This window comes from Macaca thibetana, chromosome 14 (assembly GCF_024542745.1).
Source record: "Macaca thibetana thibetana isolate TM-01 chromosome 14, ASM2454274v1, whole genome shotgun sequence".
Classification (NCBI taxonomy): Eukaryota; Metazoa; Chordata; class Mammalia; order Primates; family Cercopithecidae; genus Macaca; species Macaca thibetana.
In genome coordinates, this window is record NC_065591.1 from 44,991,675 (window position 1) to 45,009,946 (window position 18,272).

The window sequence follows — 18,272 nt, forward strand, 5'->3', positions numbered from 1 at the left end:
AACTATCCATGCAAAGGCCCCTATGTTCCATTCCTATTTCCTCAAATTATCAGTTATAAGTAAACATTGTATTTTAATTTTAAGAATATATTTGTTCACCTGAACAAAACATACACTGAATTTACAAATAAAGGCAGAACAAAAAAATTAGTTTTATGACTGCTGAAGAGGTTTAAAACTGATAACTATTAAAACTAATTTTTGTGTCTAGGTGACCAAGTTCTATCAAATGCTACTTGTCTTCACAACCCTTCAATAGTATAAATTAAGAGATGGAAAACTGAAAGAACAATTTAACAGACAGTAAAAGGGGGACATATAGAAGATGTGATATGCCCTGTTTTCTGAAATGAATAGTTTTTTCTTTTTTTTTTGCCCTTTTGAAAAGTAAGGTAGAAAGATGGCTACCAAGTCACCATCTAAGCCCTTCTGTTATGTACCCGATACATAGGGTGGAAACTAAAAATCTGGCAAATATTATAAGGTATATTCTGAGTCATCTGGTATATATATCAAATTTATTTTTCTAATTTTTGACTTGTCTTTCCATGAGCACTGATTTCCTCCTGTTAATACATACATCTACATAAGATGTCTGTAAACATTAGGTACTTTAGGAGTTTTAGAAGATCTTAATGCCAATATTCTCACAATGGTTTCTGTCAGTGCCTAAGTTAAAATAAATCTGAACCTGGGAAGATTACTTCCTTATAGGTCATTACTCCAGGGGTAACTGGCTGAATCAAAAAGGAAAATACCTGGTCAAGCTCATTTCTTATCACAATCTAATAATGTTAATTGACAGCCTCTGTGATAAGTCTAGGGAGAACCCCTCTGACATCTCTAATCAAGAGTCCACTCTTATTGATTATTTGATAAATACACTATTTTGTGCTTATTGCTGTACTTCAGATAGATATTCTAGTCCTGCTTGAGTGTGATTATTTCTCAATTTATTGTCCTTCAACATTGCTGATTTCAAGTGTAAACCTATACCTATCTAGAATTAAACGATTTTAATATAGCTTAAGAATTAAGATTCTACTCAAATTGTATTTTAGAACAATTTGAGTTATAATATCACTCAAATGGAGGCTTTAGGATCAGAATCTTTTAAAATGCTACTACAATTTCTTTAATGTCTCTGAAATTTAAATAATGAATTACAGAAATGCAGAAGCATTATTTTCAGCATGGCTTTCAAAAGAGGATCAAGCACATGAATCTCTATCAACTCTATGGACAGGTTATTTTACTCAACTTCAGGGTTCCTCATTTTGTGAACTTTTGCATTATCTCTGACTAGGTTTAAATACGATTTCAGTATTACAGATGATTCCTCCCACTATGCTAGGCAACAAACACATACCTAAAAGTTATCCAAAGCAGGAAATATATCTTCCTAAACATGTTTTCATAATGGTAATGTTTCCAAAAAGACTATAAAAGAGTAGACAGAAAAGCTAAACACAAAGAACGGGTTGAAAAAAACACAGATTTTAAAAAGGCTAAAATCCTCTGGGGTTCAGTTTCAAGGGCTGTTGACTCTCTAGGGTTGCAAAAATGAAAGATAAAGTCAAATGGAAGTAAATTTTGAGAGCAATGCATAAGGTGCACCTGGACTTCAATCAATTATGGAAAATATTAGAACTAGACAGAATCCCTTTGAAACAAAGTAGTAAGACATTATTTTATAGTACTCATATTCTGCAGAGGATAAGTCACATGGGAAAAATCTCAAAATTACCAAATCTCAAAATTACCTTGGAAAATCTCTTAAGATGTCATTTTGGAGACTAACATATAAACTATCCCTCAGTAAGTTCAATACAACCCGTTCTTTAAGCAATGGTACAAATCACCATTTCTTTGGCTGGGTTCCAGATGAAGTAGATGGCTTATAGTGAGTGCCATACTGTATTAAAAATACACACTTTTTATAAAGACAATCACATGCAGTCTAGCAAGATGCTCATCCTACAGAAATCTAAAGAAACAGCAGATGTGTTTCTCACCTCATGCTCATTTTGGGGCACATGTTCAAAATTAAAAAGGAGGGCAGAATCGTCTGTACTACTGAGACCATTATTTCTCTGACTCTTTTTTTAACCTGAATGCTTGCAGTTAATTTGCATAAATTATATCTGCATATGATGCTACTCCACTGGATTTGCTTTAAAAAACGAGCTTTTGGAACTCAACAGCCTCAATGAATAGCATAGGTTAAAAAATACATCCTCATTCAAGAGCAATTTATGAAATTTTATGATTGTTTAAAATGCTTTGTTAAATAGTGTCAGCAGCATATTTTGGTGGATATTTTCAAAAAGTCTTCCACGAAATGTTCTTTGATTCCTACTCTCAAGTATCTGGGCCAAATATGTCACAAGTATGACTTGACAAGACAGGTCACAGGACTGTGTTTCAATTCCCTACTAGATATCACTACTTAACTCAAAGGTATGAAATTCAACATACTAATAATTGAGCGTCTGATCCTCACCTCTAAATGTGTTCTTCTTCCAATTTTCTTTGACTTAAAAAGACAGGACTATCATTTTTCCAATTGTATAAGAAACCTTGGAGTCATCACTGATACTGAGAGCAATGGGAGTTATGCCCTCACTCCCCATTATCTAACCCATTCTCAAATCCTGTCAATTTTCTCTCTTAGATAACTCATGAACAAGTCCACTAAAACTGCCTTTGTGTAAGTCACTGCAAATTATTGCCTGAGCTACTAGATTAACCTACCCATTGGCCTCCCACATCCACTCTGGTCTCCTCTTTGTTCTCCATATTCTAGACACAGTCTTTCTAAAGGGCCCTTCTGATCACAACACTGTTTAAAAAACATCACAACTGAAACGGCCAAATAGCACAAGGTGCTTTCCATCTCTTAGCACTATTATCTACATGCCCCAGCCATGCTAGGCTTCTTTCAACTCCATCAAATCACTGACAACCAGACAGACATTTTTTGGCTTTGGTCAACTTTTCACCTGAAGTATTACGTACAAGCAAAAAAAACAGATTTTTAGCTAATTCAAGAACCACTGGTTTTACATAGAACACACACACACACACACACACACACAGAAGTGAGCAAATCATTGGGATACATCTCAGTGAACTTTTTCAAGGTGAACACACTTGTATAACCACTACCCAGATCAAGATATGGACCACTCCTAGTACTCCAGAGACTTCTTTTATGCTCCTTTCCAGTCAAAGTCACCCCACAAATTGTAACCACTATTCTGATGTCCATGATCAGATGGATCTCGAACTCCTGGCTTCAAGCGATCCTTCCAAATGTTGGGATTATAGGTATAAACCACTGTGCCCAGCCTTCCCCCGCTTTTTAAATCAACTGTTTGTTCATGAAATTCATCCATGTCGGCAAGCTCATCTTTTTCAATGCTGTATTTTATTCCATAAATATACCACATTTATCCATCATACTTTCTAGCTTGGGGCTGAAGAAGGCTGCAATGTACATTCTTGAACATTTTTTTTTTTTGGTGAACATATCAACATATTTCTGTGTGTGTATCTGGACCCAGGAGGGAAATGTTTAAGACACAGGGTAAACATGTATTCAGCTTTGGTAACTACAGCAGGTGGCTGAGATGTACAGAAATATCTTTATCTCAGTGCAGTACTTATGCCTCATCACTCTTAGGCATTTCTTATTGTTATGAGATTCTTTAAAAAAAATACCCTACTATCACAAATTTCAAACATACACAATTACAGAACCTCTGACGAACTTATCACCTATATTCGGCACATATACTTCACCTATTCTCTTGAGCAAATACCCTATATTATGTCATTTCTTCCCTCCAAATTCAGTTTGCATCTGTAAAAAGATGGACATTTTCTTAGATAACTAGAATGCCCTTATCACATGTAACCAAATTTTCAATAATTCTTTAGTATTATCTAATATCCATAGGGTGAATTTTTTTTCCACTGAGGGGTGGCGTTGAAAATAGGGTGAATTTTATCATGTTTCCACTATTAATGTCTCCTGAATAGAGGAACTATCGGTTTTGGCTTGTTTTACTACATTCCCAATGCCTCTCAGCTCCTAGTGTGTGCTACTACTCAAAGAACATTTCCTGAGAATAAACGAAGACATGTAAATGTTCTCATCAGCATCTAAGCCCAGCCACAAAGGTTCAGATTTCAGAGAAGAGTAGAAAGTTCAGGACCATACTTTAGACCACATGGTCATTCACAAGGAGGAACCTAAAACCAACTGTAGAGGTGGGATCACATAATGAGAAATGTTCTCCCCAAAGACATAAAATTTACTTAATGAAGCCTATTAAAATATATACCAGATGTCCCATTAAAACCTATGATGCAAGTTCAAGACAAATCTTACTATTTCTAAGCAGCACAGATGTGTTTTAATAATTAGTTTCGTTAGCTGATTAGCTTTGCAAGGTCAAAATTAGGTCAACTTACAACAAAAAGTACTAAGAGCTAATTTAATACCTAGAAATGAGCTTAGAGTTAGTAGGATTCCGTTGTCAGAGATTTTTCAGAAGCATTATAAGATTTAAAGAACACAATTGCAAATAAATGGGCTAATCTTGAAGTTTTTTTCTTAAGCCATTAGAAAAATTTAAAGCTTAATTAAAAAGTAAAATGAAAACAGAGAGTATTATGACTAAGAGATCACTGATTTGAATTGTAAACATTTTAAAGTTTCTTTTAATAGCAATTGCATTAGCCTTAAAAAACTGAATAACTGAAAGACTTGTTTTGATTCCATCCAAAGCCAAATATTGGTGCCTCTTAAATATCTCTATCATTTATCAAGTAGTTTTTTTTTTTTCTCAGAGTCTCACTCTGGAGTGCAGTGGTACAGTCATTGCTCGCTGCAGCCTTCAACTCCTATCAAGTAGATCATCAAAGAAAAAGCAAAGAACTGAAAGGTAACATAAAATTTACTTTTACTTCACTAACTTTTGTTTACTTTCATTTACCTTTCTAACTTTATTTCCAAACTTTCTAAAATCCTAAATATGTAGGCCCAGATTTATTTTCCAGTTTGGGCTTTAAAAAGCAATTTATCCAAGGATGACTTCTAATTAGGATGTAGAGGGTTGCAAAAGACCCTCACTCTGACATAACAAAAAGAAAATACTAGACTGACTAAACATTTCTCATTAAAACCACAGAGAAGTCTCACATGCAAATAGGTCTAAATATACTGTCTGCAGAGAAGAATAAATTCTTCCTAGCTGAGCAAAAACAGCAGCTTTCATACCTGAGGGCATTTGCCCAATGCTAGGGCTCATGCAGTGGGTAAAGTAGCAAAAATGCAATAGGCGCAAGAACTGTGCTGGGACAAAGAAATACTAGCCAGGCGCAGTGCACTGGTGCACTAATCTAGTGCCCTGGAATATGGAGAAAACCAAAAGGCAGAGCTGGTCCTGTCTTCAAACCAATTCTCCCTCATGTTACTTACTGGAGTGGAAGAAACTGGTGGTTGCGCTGCAAAGCAGGAAGAGACGGGGGTTTCTTCTAACCCAAAACCTTCTGTGGCCACACAGTTCACTATCTCTATTAATATGACATTACTATTCATTTATCTGCTATTCCAGAAGCTACTGCTTAGAAAGAAGAAGGTATTTGTTTCAAGTACCTCAAGAAAATCTATTTATTTGAACATCAGATTTATTAATGAACCCTCAGGAGAGTAAATACCCTCTTCTCAAGAACAGATGACTCACTACACTGTTTACTCTGCAAGACTCTACTTTTTTTGTTTTGTTTTTGTTTTGAGACAGTGTCTTGCTCTGTCACCCAGGCTGGAGTGCAGTGGTGCTACGTCGGCTTACTGCAACCGTCACCTCCCAGGTTCAAGTGATTCTCCTGCTTCAGCATCCCGAGTAGCTAGGACTATAGACATGCACCACCATGCCTGGCTAATTTTTGTATTTTTAGTAGAGACCGGGCTGGTTTTGAACTCCTGACCTAAGGTGATCTGCCCGCCTCAGCCTCCAAAACTGCTGGGATTACAGGCGTGAGCTGCCGCGCCCAGCCAAGACTCACTTTAAAACCCACCCCTAGATGTGTCTACCAATTCTCAACTCATGGCAAATCCTAATCAGGACCTTTTCCCTCCAATGCACACAATGAAAGACCTGCTGAGAATTTCATAAATATTTTCACATCCTTCCTCTGAGATGCTATTAAGACTGTCAATGTAGTGGTCATCCTTACTGTAGTAAACCATAAACTCGGCTTTAGTTTGATGGTCTTCCCAAGAACTTGGCCAGAGGGAAGGGCTTGATCCTGTGCTTAAGACACTGGAAATCAAAAGGGATCAACCCTTCCTCCTAGCTAGCTAGGAGATATTCTTCTAAGGGAAAATATTACCTACTCTAGTCTGTATTATTCTTTTACACAATGTCGAGCATAAAATACGAGAACAAACTGGAAAATGTGACCCTTAAAAGGGAAGAGAAGCAAAATCACAGATCACTTGGGGGAATAAGCAAATTCATCTTAAAAGAATGATTATAAATGTCAAGGAATTCAGATAAAAAGATGGATCAAACTGGTTAAAGAGATAAAATGAAAATGGACATTGTACAACTAAAAAAAATCTGAAATAAAAATATTTATTGGCTAAAAATGAACAGCAGAAAGAATACAAAAAAGAAATAATGGATTAAAAAGTAGGTGAAAACAAATTATTCAAAAGGAATTTAAGAAGTGACTACCATACTTCAAGCTTTTCCTTTATTTTGGGAGGGGCAAAGTTTTTCACTGCTTCATGGAATGTTGGCTGTAAAATTTATTAACTACACTTTTCCTCCAGGAACCCAGTCCCATACCCTAAATATAGAGATATACAGAGTCTCTGTATCTCTGTATATCTGTATATCTCTATATTTAAACCTTTACATTCATATTAAAATGTTCACAGTACTTGCCTCCTTTCATTTAAGTGCCTTTCCAGGGCAGAGAATATGTTTTGTTTTGTTTTTGAGATGGAGTTTTTGCTCTATTGCACAGACTGGAGTGCAATGGGGCGATCTCCACTCACTGTAACCTCTGCCTCCTGGGTTCAAGCAATTCTTCTGCCTCAGCCTTCCGAGTAGCTGGGATTACAGGCACCTGCCACCACGCCCGACTAATTTTTTTGTATTTTTAGTAGACATGAGGTTTCACCATGTTGGCCAGGCTGGTCTCGAACTCTTGGCCTCGGGTGATTCACTCACCTCGGCCTCCCAAAGTGCTAGGATTACAGGTGTGAGTCACCGTGCCCGGCCATGTTTTGTTTGTTTTTACATGCCTGCTTTATAGACAAGTACTTGGCACATAGTCAGCATTTAATATTTGTTTAAATCTGTGAATGTAAAGATTTAAAAGGTTATTAAAAAGACATTAAATAGGCAGGCGCGGTGGCTCACGCCTGTAATCCCAGCACTTTGGGAGGCTGAGGTGGGCAGACCACCTGAATCTGGAGTTCGAGACCAGCCTGGCCAACATGGTGAAATCCCATCTCTACTAAAATACAAAAATTAGCCAGGCATGGTGGCATGTGCCTGTAATCTCAGCAACTGGGAGGCTGAGGCAGGAGAATTCCTTGAGCCTGGGAGGTGGAGGTAGCAGTGAGCAGAGATCGCACCTCTGCACTCCAGCCCAGGAGACAGAGCTAGACTTCGTCTCCAAAAAAATAAAGAGACATTAAATCTCTCTTATGACACTACTCAAATTTATGAAGTTTGATAGAATCCAAAATAAAGGACTTTAAGAGGTTTTTAAGTAAAAACAGAGTCATGTGCCACATATCAATGTTTCAGTCAATGACTGCATATACAATGGGGGTCCCATAAGATTATAGTACTAAGGGGGCCAAGATGGCCAATTAGAAGCAGCTGCAGTCTGCAGCACTCAGCAAATGAAAGCAGCAAATGAATTCAGCACCTTCAACTGAAGTATCCAGGTGGTCATATTGGGACTGACTAGGCAAACAGCTCAACCCACAGAAACAGAAGAAAAGCAGGGTGGGGTGACGGCCCAACCGGGAGCAGCACTGTAGAAAGGAACATTTCCTCTTCAAGGTTTCCCTTCTTGTTAAAGGATAATAATAATCGTAAATGTTAGAAATAATTTATTTTAAAGACTAACTTTGTTCAAACCTCCTTGCTTTGTGCTAATAACTTTGTTAAGCCCTATCCTAAGTAGCTCACAGGCAAGTAGTACATTCTATGTCCTTGTACCTTAACCAAGATAGTTGTGCTAGACGTGCTCACAGGTATGTCCCAGCTCGCAGCCTTAAGAATGTTACTACTTTTCTAAGTCCTTTAGTAAACAACTTCCTCTTTTCCTTTGTCCTTCCATTGCTTTCACCTATTTAGAAAAGTTTTAAATTATTATCCAGTTAGGTTTTAGTTTAGATTGTGAGGTCTGGCTCCAGCCAACGTAAACAAGGCATAGCAGCAAAGACAAGCTGCGTAAAAGACATAAATTGCTTCCCTCCTTTGTTCAAGTGTGCTCTTGCCATTGTTCTATCCGTAAGGAGCACCCGTTTTGCAGAAAGTAAAATTGCCTTGCTGAGAGAACTTTTTGTCTAAATGCTGATTTTTTTCCTTGCAGGACTGAAGAACAAGCATTCTAACAGCACGAAGCCAAAGGAACACTCAGTCCCAGTCAAAGGAAGTGGTGAGTGATTGTGCAATCCTGCCCAGGAAACCACACCTCTCCCATGGATCTTTGCACCTAGGAGATCCCTTTGTAAGCCACACCACAGACCTGTATTGATCCTGGTCTCCACAGAAATACAAACCACCATCAAAGAATACTATAAAAACCTGTACATATACAGGTCCAATACACAGACCTGTACAGAGTCCTGGCAGAGCAGCTGCTGGGGCATACACAGAGACTCAGGAGTTTTGCATACTTTGGCTCCAGGATTCCTGGCAAGGCCAGAGATCTGTCCCTACATCCTCTTAGGAGGGGAACTGAATCCAGGAAGCAAGTAGTATCATTCTGTGGGCCCCACTGGCTTGGAATTCCAATCAAGTTTGCCTGAGAAGGACCAAATTCCCAGGGGGAGGGGTGGCTGCCATCTCTGCAGTTCTGTCAACTTGATTATTCCAGCCTGCTGGCTCTGTAGAGTCCAGATAGTCTGGATAAGGAATGGTCTCCCACAACACAGCGCAGCTGCACTACCAAAAAGGAGCCAGACTTCTTCTTTAAGCAGATCCCTGATCCCATTCCTTCTACCTGGGTGAGACCTCCCAACAGGGGTCTCTAGCCACCTCCTAGCAGGGGCAGTTCAGGCTGGGAACAGGTCAGTACGCTGCAGGGATGGGGCTTCCAGAGGAAGGAGCAGGCTGCCATCTTTGCTGTTTTGCAGCCTTCACTGGTCAAAGCCTGTATAACACTTGGTATGAGAGAAACTGAGGTAACTAGGGCCTGGAATGGACCCACAGCAGCCCTACTATTAAAAACAGAAAACATCATCAATGAAAAACCTGACAAAAACCCCATTCAAAGGTTAACAACCTCAAAGATGAGAAAGGATCAACACAAAAATGCTAAAAACTCAAAAAACCAGTGCCTCTTTTCCTCCAAATGACCGCAACCCCTCTCCAGCAAGGACACAGAACTGGGCTGAGGCTGAGATGGCTGAATTGACAGAAGTAGCCTTCAGAAGGTGGGTAATAACGAACTTTGCTGAGCTAAAGGAGCATGTTGTAACCCAATGTAAAGAAGCTAAGAATCATGATAAAACATTATAGGAGCTGTTAACCAGAAGTAAAACACTCCTCAGCAAATGCAAAAGAACTGACATAACAGTCTCTCAGACTTCAGCACAATTAAATTCACTTAAAACGACACAACTACATGGAAATTGAACAACCTGCTGCTTAATGACTCCTGGGTAAATAAGTGGAATTAAGGCAGGAAGCAAGGAGTTCTTTGAAACTAATGAGAACAAAGAGAATATACCAGAATCACTGTGATGCAGTGATTAAAAAAATGCAGTTTTAAGAGGGAAATATATAGCACTAAATGCCCACATCAAAAAGCTAGAAAGATCTTAAATCGACATCCTAACATCACAACTAAAAGCACTAGAGAACCAAAAGCAAACAAACCCCAAACCTAGCAGAAGGCAAGAAATAACCAAGATTAGAGCAGAACTGGAGACACAAAAAACTCTTCAAAACATCAATGAATCCAGGAGCTGGTTTTTTGAAAAAATTAATACAACAGACTGCTAGCTAGATAATAAAGAATAGAAGAATCTAATAAATACAATCAGGAATGGTAAAGGAATATTACCATGGTCTCCACAGAAATACAAACAACCATCAAAGAACACTATAAAAACCTGTACGTAAACTAGAAAACCTAGAAGAAATGGATAAATTCCCGGACATACACACCCTCCCAAGACTGAGCCAGGAAGAAATTGAATCCCTGAACAGACCAATAATGAGCTCTGAAATTGAGGTGGTGATAAATAGCCTATCAACGCCCTATCCTCCCACCAACAAAAAAAAGCCCAGGACCAGATAGATTCACAGCTGAATTCTAATTCTACCAGAGGTACAAAGAGGAGCTGGTACCACTTCTACTGAAACCATTCAAAATAATTGAAAATGGAAAAGGAGGGACTCCTCCCTAACTCGTTCTATGAGGCCAGCATCATCCTGATACCAAAACCTGGAAGAGCTACAACAAAAGAAAACTTCAGGCCAATATCCTTGATGAACATCAATGCAAAAATCCTCAACAAAATACTGGCAAACTGAATTCAGCAGCACATCAAAAAGCTTATCCACCACGAACAAGTTGGCTTCATCCTTGGGAGGCAAAGTTGGTTGAACATATGGAATCAATAAATGTGATTCATCATAAAAACAGAACCAATGACAAAAACCACACAATTATCTCAATAGATGCAGAAAAAGCCTTCAGTAAAATTCAACATCCCTTCATGTTAAACACTCTAAATAAACTAGGTATTGGTGGAACATATCTCAAAATAATAAGAGCTATTTATGACAAACCCACAGCCAATATCATACTGAGTGGGCAACAGCTGGAAGCATTCCCCTTGAAAACAAGCACAAGACAAGGATGCCCTCTCTCACTACTCCTATTCAACACAGCACTGGAAGTCCTGGCCAGGGTAATCAGGCAAGAGAAAGAAATATAGCATATTTAAATAGGAAGAGAGGAAGTCAAATTATCTTTGTTTGCAGATGACATGATCCTGTATCTAGAAAACTCCATCTCAGCCCAAAAGCTTCTTCAGCTGATAAGCAACTTCAGCAAAGTCTCAGGATACAAAATCAACGAGCAAAAAATCACTAGCATTCCTATACACCAACAACAGGCAAGCAGAGAGCCAAATCATGAATGAGCTCCCATTCACAATTGCTACAAAAAATACCTAGAAATATCACTAACAAGGAAACTGAAAGGCCTCTTCAAGGAGAACTGCAAACCACTGCACAAGGAAATAAGAGAGGTCACAAACAAATGGAAAAACATTCCATGCTCAGGGATAAGAAGAATCAATATTGTGAAAATGGCCATACTTCCCAAAGTAATGTACAGGTTCGATGCTATTCCCATTAAACTACCATTGACATTCTTCACAGAATTGGAAAAACTATTTTAAAATTCATGTGGAACCAAAAAGCCTGAATAGTGAAGATGATCCTAAGCAAAAAGAACAAAGCTGGAGGCATCATGCTACCCAACTGCAAACTATAGTTCATGGCTATCGTAACCAAAACAGCATGGTACTGGTACAAGGACAGACACATAGACCAATGGAATAGAATGGAGTGCTCAGAAATAAGACTTCACACTTACAATCATCTGATCTTCAAAAAACCTGATGAAAACATGTGAAGGGGAAAAGAGTCTCTATAAAGTGGTGCTGGAAGAACTGGCTAGCCATATGCAGAAAATTAAAACTGGAACTCTTCCTTACACCATATACAAAAATTAACTCAAAATGGATTAAAGACTTAAACCCAAAACTATAAAAACCCCAGAAGAAAATCTAGGTACTACTACTAAGGACATAGGCATGGGCAAAGATTTCATGATAAAAATGCTGAAAGCAATTGCAACAAAAGCAAAAATTGGCAAATGGGGTCTAATTAAAGAGCTTCTGCACAGCAAAAGAAACTATCATCAGAATGAACAGACAACCTACACAATGGGAGATTTTTGCAATCCATCTGACAATGGTCTAATATTCAAAATCTACTGGGAACTAACGCAAATTTACAAGAAAAACCATTAAAAAGTGGGCAAAGGACAGGAATACTTCCTTCACTTGTGGCCAACAAACATATGGAAAAAAAGTTCAATATTACTGATCATTAGAGAAACGCAAATCAAAACCACAAGGAAATACCATGTTATACCAGTCAGAATGGCGATTATTAAAAAGTAAAACAGATGCTGGTGAGGTTGTGGAGAAGGAGGAACACTTACATAGTTGGTGGAAATGTAAATTAACCATTGTGGAAGACAGTGGTGATTCCTCAAAGACCGACCTAGAGGCAGAACTACCATTTGACCTAGCAATCCCATTACTGGGTACATATCCAACGGAATACAAATAATTCTATTATAAAGATACATGCACACGTATGTTCACTGCAGCACTATTCATGATGGCAAAGACATGGAATCAACCTAAATGCCCATTAATGGGAGACTGGATAAAGAAAATGTAGTACATATACATATATACCACGGAATACTATGCAGCCCTAAAAAGGAACAAGATCATGTCCTTTGCAGGGCCGTGGATGGAGCTGGGAGCTGTTATCCTCAGCAAACAAATGCAGGAACAGAAAATCAAACACCACATGTTCTCACTTATAAGTGGGAGCTGAATAATGCCAACACATGGATACCTGGGGAGGCAACAACAAATACTGGGGCCTGTTTAGAGGGAGGAGATTGAGGAAGGGAGAGCATCAGGAAGAACAGCTAATGGACACTGGTCATACCACCTGGGTGAGGGGATGATCTGTACAGCAAACCACCATGGCACACGTTTACCTATGGAAAAAACCTGCACATCCTGCACATGAACCCCAGAATTGAAAAGTTGAAGAAAAAATTATACCATATTTTTACTGTACCTATTCTATGTTTAGATATATAAATACCATTGTGTTATAACTGCCTATAGTTGTAAATACAGTAACATGCTGTACAGGTTTGTAACCTAGGAGCAATAGGCTATACCATATAGCCTAGGTGTATAGTAGGCTATATAATCTAGGTTTTCATAAGTATATTCTATAATATTTGCACAATGACAAGACTGCCTAATGATACATTTCTTCACATATATCCCCCTCATTAAGTGATGTATGACTGTATAAAAAAAGTCTGCTTCTTTTTAAATTCACATGTTTAACAAAGAAAAATTCCTAGGAAAAACATTCTTAAATGACATTTATAAACATGTTAAGGAATGTTTGTGCAAACTGAAAATTGCTATACCAGTCATGCTAGTACATGCTAATAGAAAAGTAGAATAAAAGAAAAAAATGCTGAAATTAAGATATAAAAACTATTATTAAGAGATGATATATCAAATAAAAACCTTTACAGGTTGAATACCCATAATCTGAAAACCTGAAATGCTCCAAAATCTAAAACTTTGGGTGATGACATGATGCTCAAAGGAAATGCTTTTGGATTTCAGATTTTTGCATTAGGAATGCATAACTGGAAATGGAAATATTCCAAAATCCAAAAAATTTCTAAATCTGAAACACTTCTGGGCCCAAGCATTTTGCATAAGGGATACTCAATCTGTATTATTTGTGTGTGAGCATGTAATCTGATAAATCCATCTTACCTATTTTCATTTTTAAGGTAGACAACTCATTTGTTCTATAATAAGCATTACTAAAAATCATTTAATGTATACTTAGAATTATGAACGAACATACCTTTCTATACTTTTAAGTAGCTTATAGACACACAAATGCAAATATAAATGCCACTTGGCATACAGAGTAAAAATATTACACAAATGACATTATAAATAAACTAGAACTCACAAGATAAAACATGAGTTCTAAATTTTATAGTCTCACCGCTTTTGCTTTTGAACACCTATAAACTTTCCACAAAAATAATTGACCTTATTGTTCATTTTTGGCTAAGGAGGCTGATATGACAGATGAAATGTCAGGAGCCAACTAAACCTTCATCTCTATTGTAAAAACAATGACAATTTTATCTAAACTGTCAAAAATATCCTAGAATAAAGTAAGAAATGCTCAGAAAATTGCTATGTATGTGATACCAGTATTCATTGAAAAAGTATCCTTCAATCATTATAGGCAACCAAGATTCAAGACATTTACATATAAATATCACACGTTAAATTCCCAAAAGTCTGTTAATGTAAAACATTAAAATGCCATGAAACTTCATCTGTGGCATATGGGGATGTGTGTATTTGGTGGTGAAGACTGCAGAAGAAAATGTTTTTCATGAAAGGTTCTAATGATCAAGAAGCTATATAAAAGTATTATCAGTCTATAGGATACATGCTCTTAAAATACAAAAGGGGTGTTCTTAGCATCTTGTAACTTTGTAAAATCCAATTTCCTCTAACTTTTAAATTAGGCCACAAATTTAGAATCTCATTAATAAATAAATGGTTATGACCAGGCGCAGAGTGGCTCATGCCTGTAATCCCAGCACTTTGAGAGGCTGAGGCAGGCAGATCATCTGAGGACAGGAGCTCCAGACCAGCACAGCCAACACAGTGAAACCCTGTCTCTACTAAAAATACAAAAATTAGCCAGCTGTGGTGGTGCACGTCTGCAGTCCCAGCTACTAGGGAGGCTGAGCCAAGAGGATCGCTTGAACCCTGAAGATGGAGGTTGCAGTAGACTGAGATTATGCCACTGCACTCCAGCCTGAGCAATAGAGTGAGACTCTGTCTCAAAAAAGAAAAAAAAAAATGTTATACATATACATATATTTAAACTGGGCTAACTACAATAGAGAAATTCTCCACCTTAATTAGCAGCTGAGCATTCAAGTTTCAACACCAGAGCAGCATTTAATATATCTGAAGGTTTGTACTTAGCAGTACAAATTCAGATACTTTCTTCTTCCCTCTATCTAAAAAAGTCCAATCTCTTCCTCTTATTCCCCAAAGTAATTTATTCCTTTACTAGGCTTTTAAAAAACTTTCAATATCTTCACTAATTCTTCTAACTATAAAGGGGAAACAAGGTTCCAATTAGGCACTCATCATTTTTAATACTTTCGTTATAGATTATTCCCACAGAAGTTGGGCAACTAATCCATTCAAAGAGGCCATGCTTGCATAATAAGCTCCAGATGGATAGGTCCATAGGTGGGAGGGTAAGGAGTTGACACCACCTCAAAGAGCAAGAGAATCGAAGTAAATATGGGCGGATGGTTAAGATTCACAAATAATGAACACCTAATAAAAGCATTAGGCCACAAAATCTTATGTCAAGCTCACGTTAGAGTAAGCATGCTGGGAAGGAGGTTTCCAAGAAACGTAGATGCTTAACCAAACAAGTATAAGCTTACTCTGACCGGATAAAGGGAAACTTCAAAGATCTACCTCCTATCTGCTACAAAGAGGATGAACTATGGTATTGATTTCATCACATGAATCTGTGAGGCCTGTCTCTAAGAAGAGTGAATTCTGATTATACATATTCTCTTTCCCTCTTCATTCCAACTGCTGGATTATTTGCCAAAAATAAACACTGTTAAATCTGTTTCAAATGCAACACGAAGCCTGCTTTCTTCTACCCCTTGAGATCTTATTCAAAGGTTTCTCTATGTTCTTTTAATAGTTTCTACAATCCCACCAAGAAGGTTTTTCAGGTCAGAAAAGAGTAAGGAGATTTTATTTCACAAGTAAAACATAGCAATTTTTTCCTTCACCAGCAAGATGGGAATAATATGAGTACTCATCTCAAATGGTTATTACGAGAACTAAATAATGCTTTTAAAGTGATCAGCACATTATCTGACATTCAAGTGTTCAATGACTGTTGACATAAGTTATCTTCCTCTGATAATATTAACTAAATTTGAAAGGATAACATCAGAAGAGTTAACATTCAATGCCAACTACTAAAATATTTTATCTTCAGTACCTGGCATGCATCCAATAAATGGTTTGTAACAATACTTTCTTCCTGAGGTGAATTATGGAACTAGGTTATTCAGCAGTGACTAGACACCTAAAACTCCACTCCAACCTGTCACCTTCTTCGCAAACCTCAGGCTCACCTAATTTCCAAACAAACTTTTTCATAAACACCATTCAGGCAAGGTGAGACTAAAAATGCAAATCTAAATAAAAGGTACTTTATAGAGATATAATGTAACAGTTTACTTAAAATTCACTTTTCTTATGGAACTTTGTACAGGGACAAATGCAGCAAGTAACTACTTGACCCTTTGATTCTTCAATATTAAAAGTTCAATTACAATCTCTGAATTAAATAGACTTTATCAGTTTTTTTGTTTTGTTTCTTTTTACTCTAAGTATACAGAATAAAACTAAGATGACTGAAAGATACAGTTTCATTTAATACAAACCTTCTTGTACTCTATCCTAAATACTAGGAAATAGAAAACAATTCCATGTATGTGTTATGAAACTCCAGATCTGTAGTACAAAACTGCAGCTAAAACTAGTTTCCAAAACTTACTGACAGCTAGGGCCCAAAATGACCTAGATTCACCAAGCAGATATGCTGAATGAAGATTTGGAAGGAGGAAATGGACCTACATGGGTTGGGAGGACAGAAAACCAGGAACCAGGATGGTAGTAAAGAGTTTCATTCATGTGGGGTTGTCAGTGGTGGCTAACAGGGAGTGGGCCAGGGGAATTAGGGTAAACAGAACTTACAGTGGTAGGTGATTTAAAACAGGCAGCTTTGTAGCAGGCCAGTTTAAAAGTGTGGTTCTAGAAGTTTCTAGAAGTTCAAAATACAGTCTGTTCCTTTTGCTCTCCCAATGTGTCTGGAAACTACTGTATTCCCTCTAATAAATCTCTCAGTTTAAACAACTGATTTAAATTCAGTTGTCTAAAACTAAGAACCCTGACCAATAAACTAGAAAAAAAAGAACATTTCAATGAAAGTCAATAAACTTTTCTATCTATATAGAGTTCACAAATATGCACAACAGTTTTTGACATCTTCACTAGTTTCACATCTGCTCTATTTTGATTCATGTGATAGTCACTGAAAATAAATGTGAAATATATACTTAATACTGGTGATATGACAATTTATATCTAGGAATTCCTTTATACATGATTGATCAATTTTCATCAGTCAAGATGGTCTTTTTTCAACTCTCATGTATTACTAATATCAAAACAGAGGAAAGTCTAGGAGTTAGTCTTTAGCCTAATTTCAATTGACAAAAATAATTACTAAAAAGCAGAATTAGAAAATGCATGGGAAATACAAAGAATCAAATTTTGCTTTTTGTTAATTAAATAAATGATGAGTGCTCCAAAGTCACAAATCTGGAATCTGGATATTTAAACTTTAAAAAATTATAAAGCCAACTTCAACTAAAAGAAGAAGCCCTCAAAACATCAAAGTACGTTGTTAAACTTATTTGGATATAAAATAATCGCTGAATCAAAATGAACTGAAATAACTGTAAAGAAGACATGAAGTCTTGTGTATATCAATCTGAACCAAATATTTAAAAGAATCAGGCAGAAGACTCAATGTTAACATGACTTATAATCTATTTTACAGATTCTTTTTTTTTTTTTTTGAGACGGAGTCTCGCTGTGTCGCCCAACAATACAATTTTCCATAAAAATGGTAACTTCTGAGGACATAGTTTTAAAAACCATATATTTTAAAAATAATATAAATATTCATGTTAATACCACCTATATAAACTCATACTATAAAGGAGCACATTTTATGAACAATTTGAGTCTCCTGACAGCAGTAAATGTTACCTTAATAAATATTTATAAATTGAGGGGAAAAATTTTTTACATTTTAATAATTAATGTTTCTGGCTATATTGTAGGTATTTCACATATATCTCATTAATCCATGTAATGAGTCATTGAAATAGAATTATCCCCATTTTTCTTAAAGCAATTAAATAGTCTGAAGTACAGATTACTTAGGTAACTTGAACAATGAAATAAGTGGTAGAACCACATATGAACCCAGATCTCCCTAACG

The 18,272-nt window shown here is 37.0% G+C and overlaps 1 protein-coding gene across 3 annotated transcripts in view; it reads right to left on the minus strand.

Annotated features, from left to right (window-relative positions):
• Nucleotides 1-18,272, minus strand: part of PRMT3 (protein arginine methyltransferase 3) — a 128,817-nt gene that overhangs the window by 26,080 nt on the left and 84,465 nt on the right. The gene's annotated exons all lie outside the window — the stretch shown is intronic.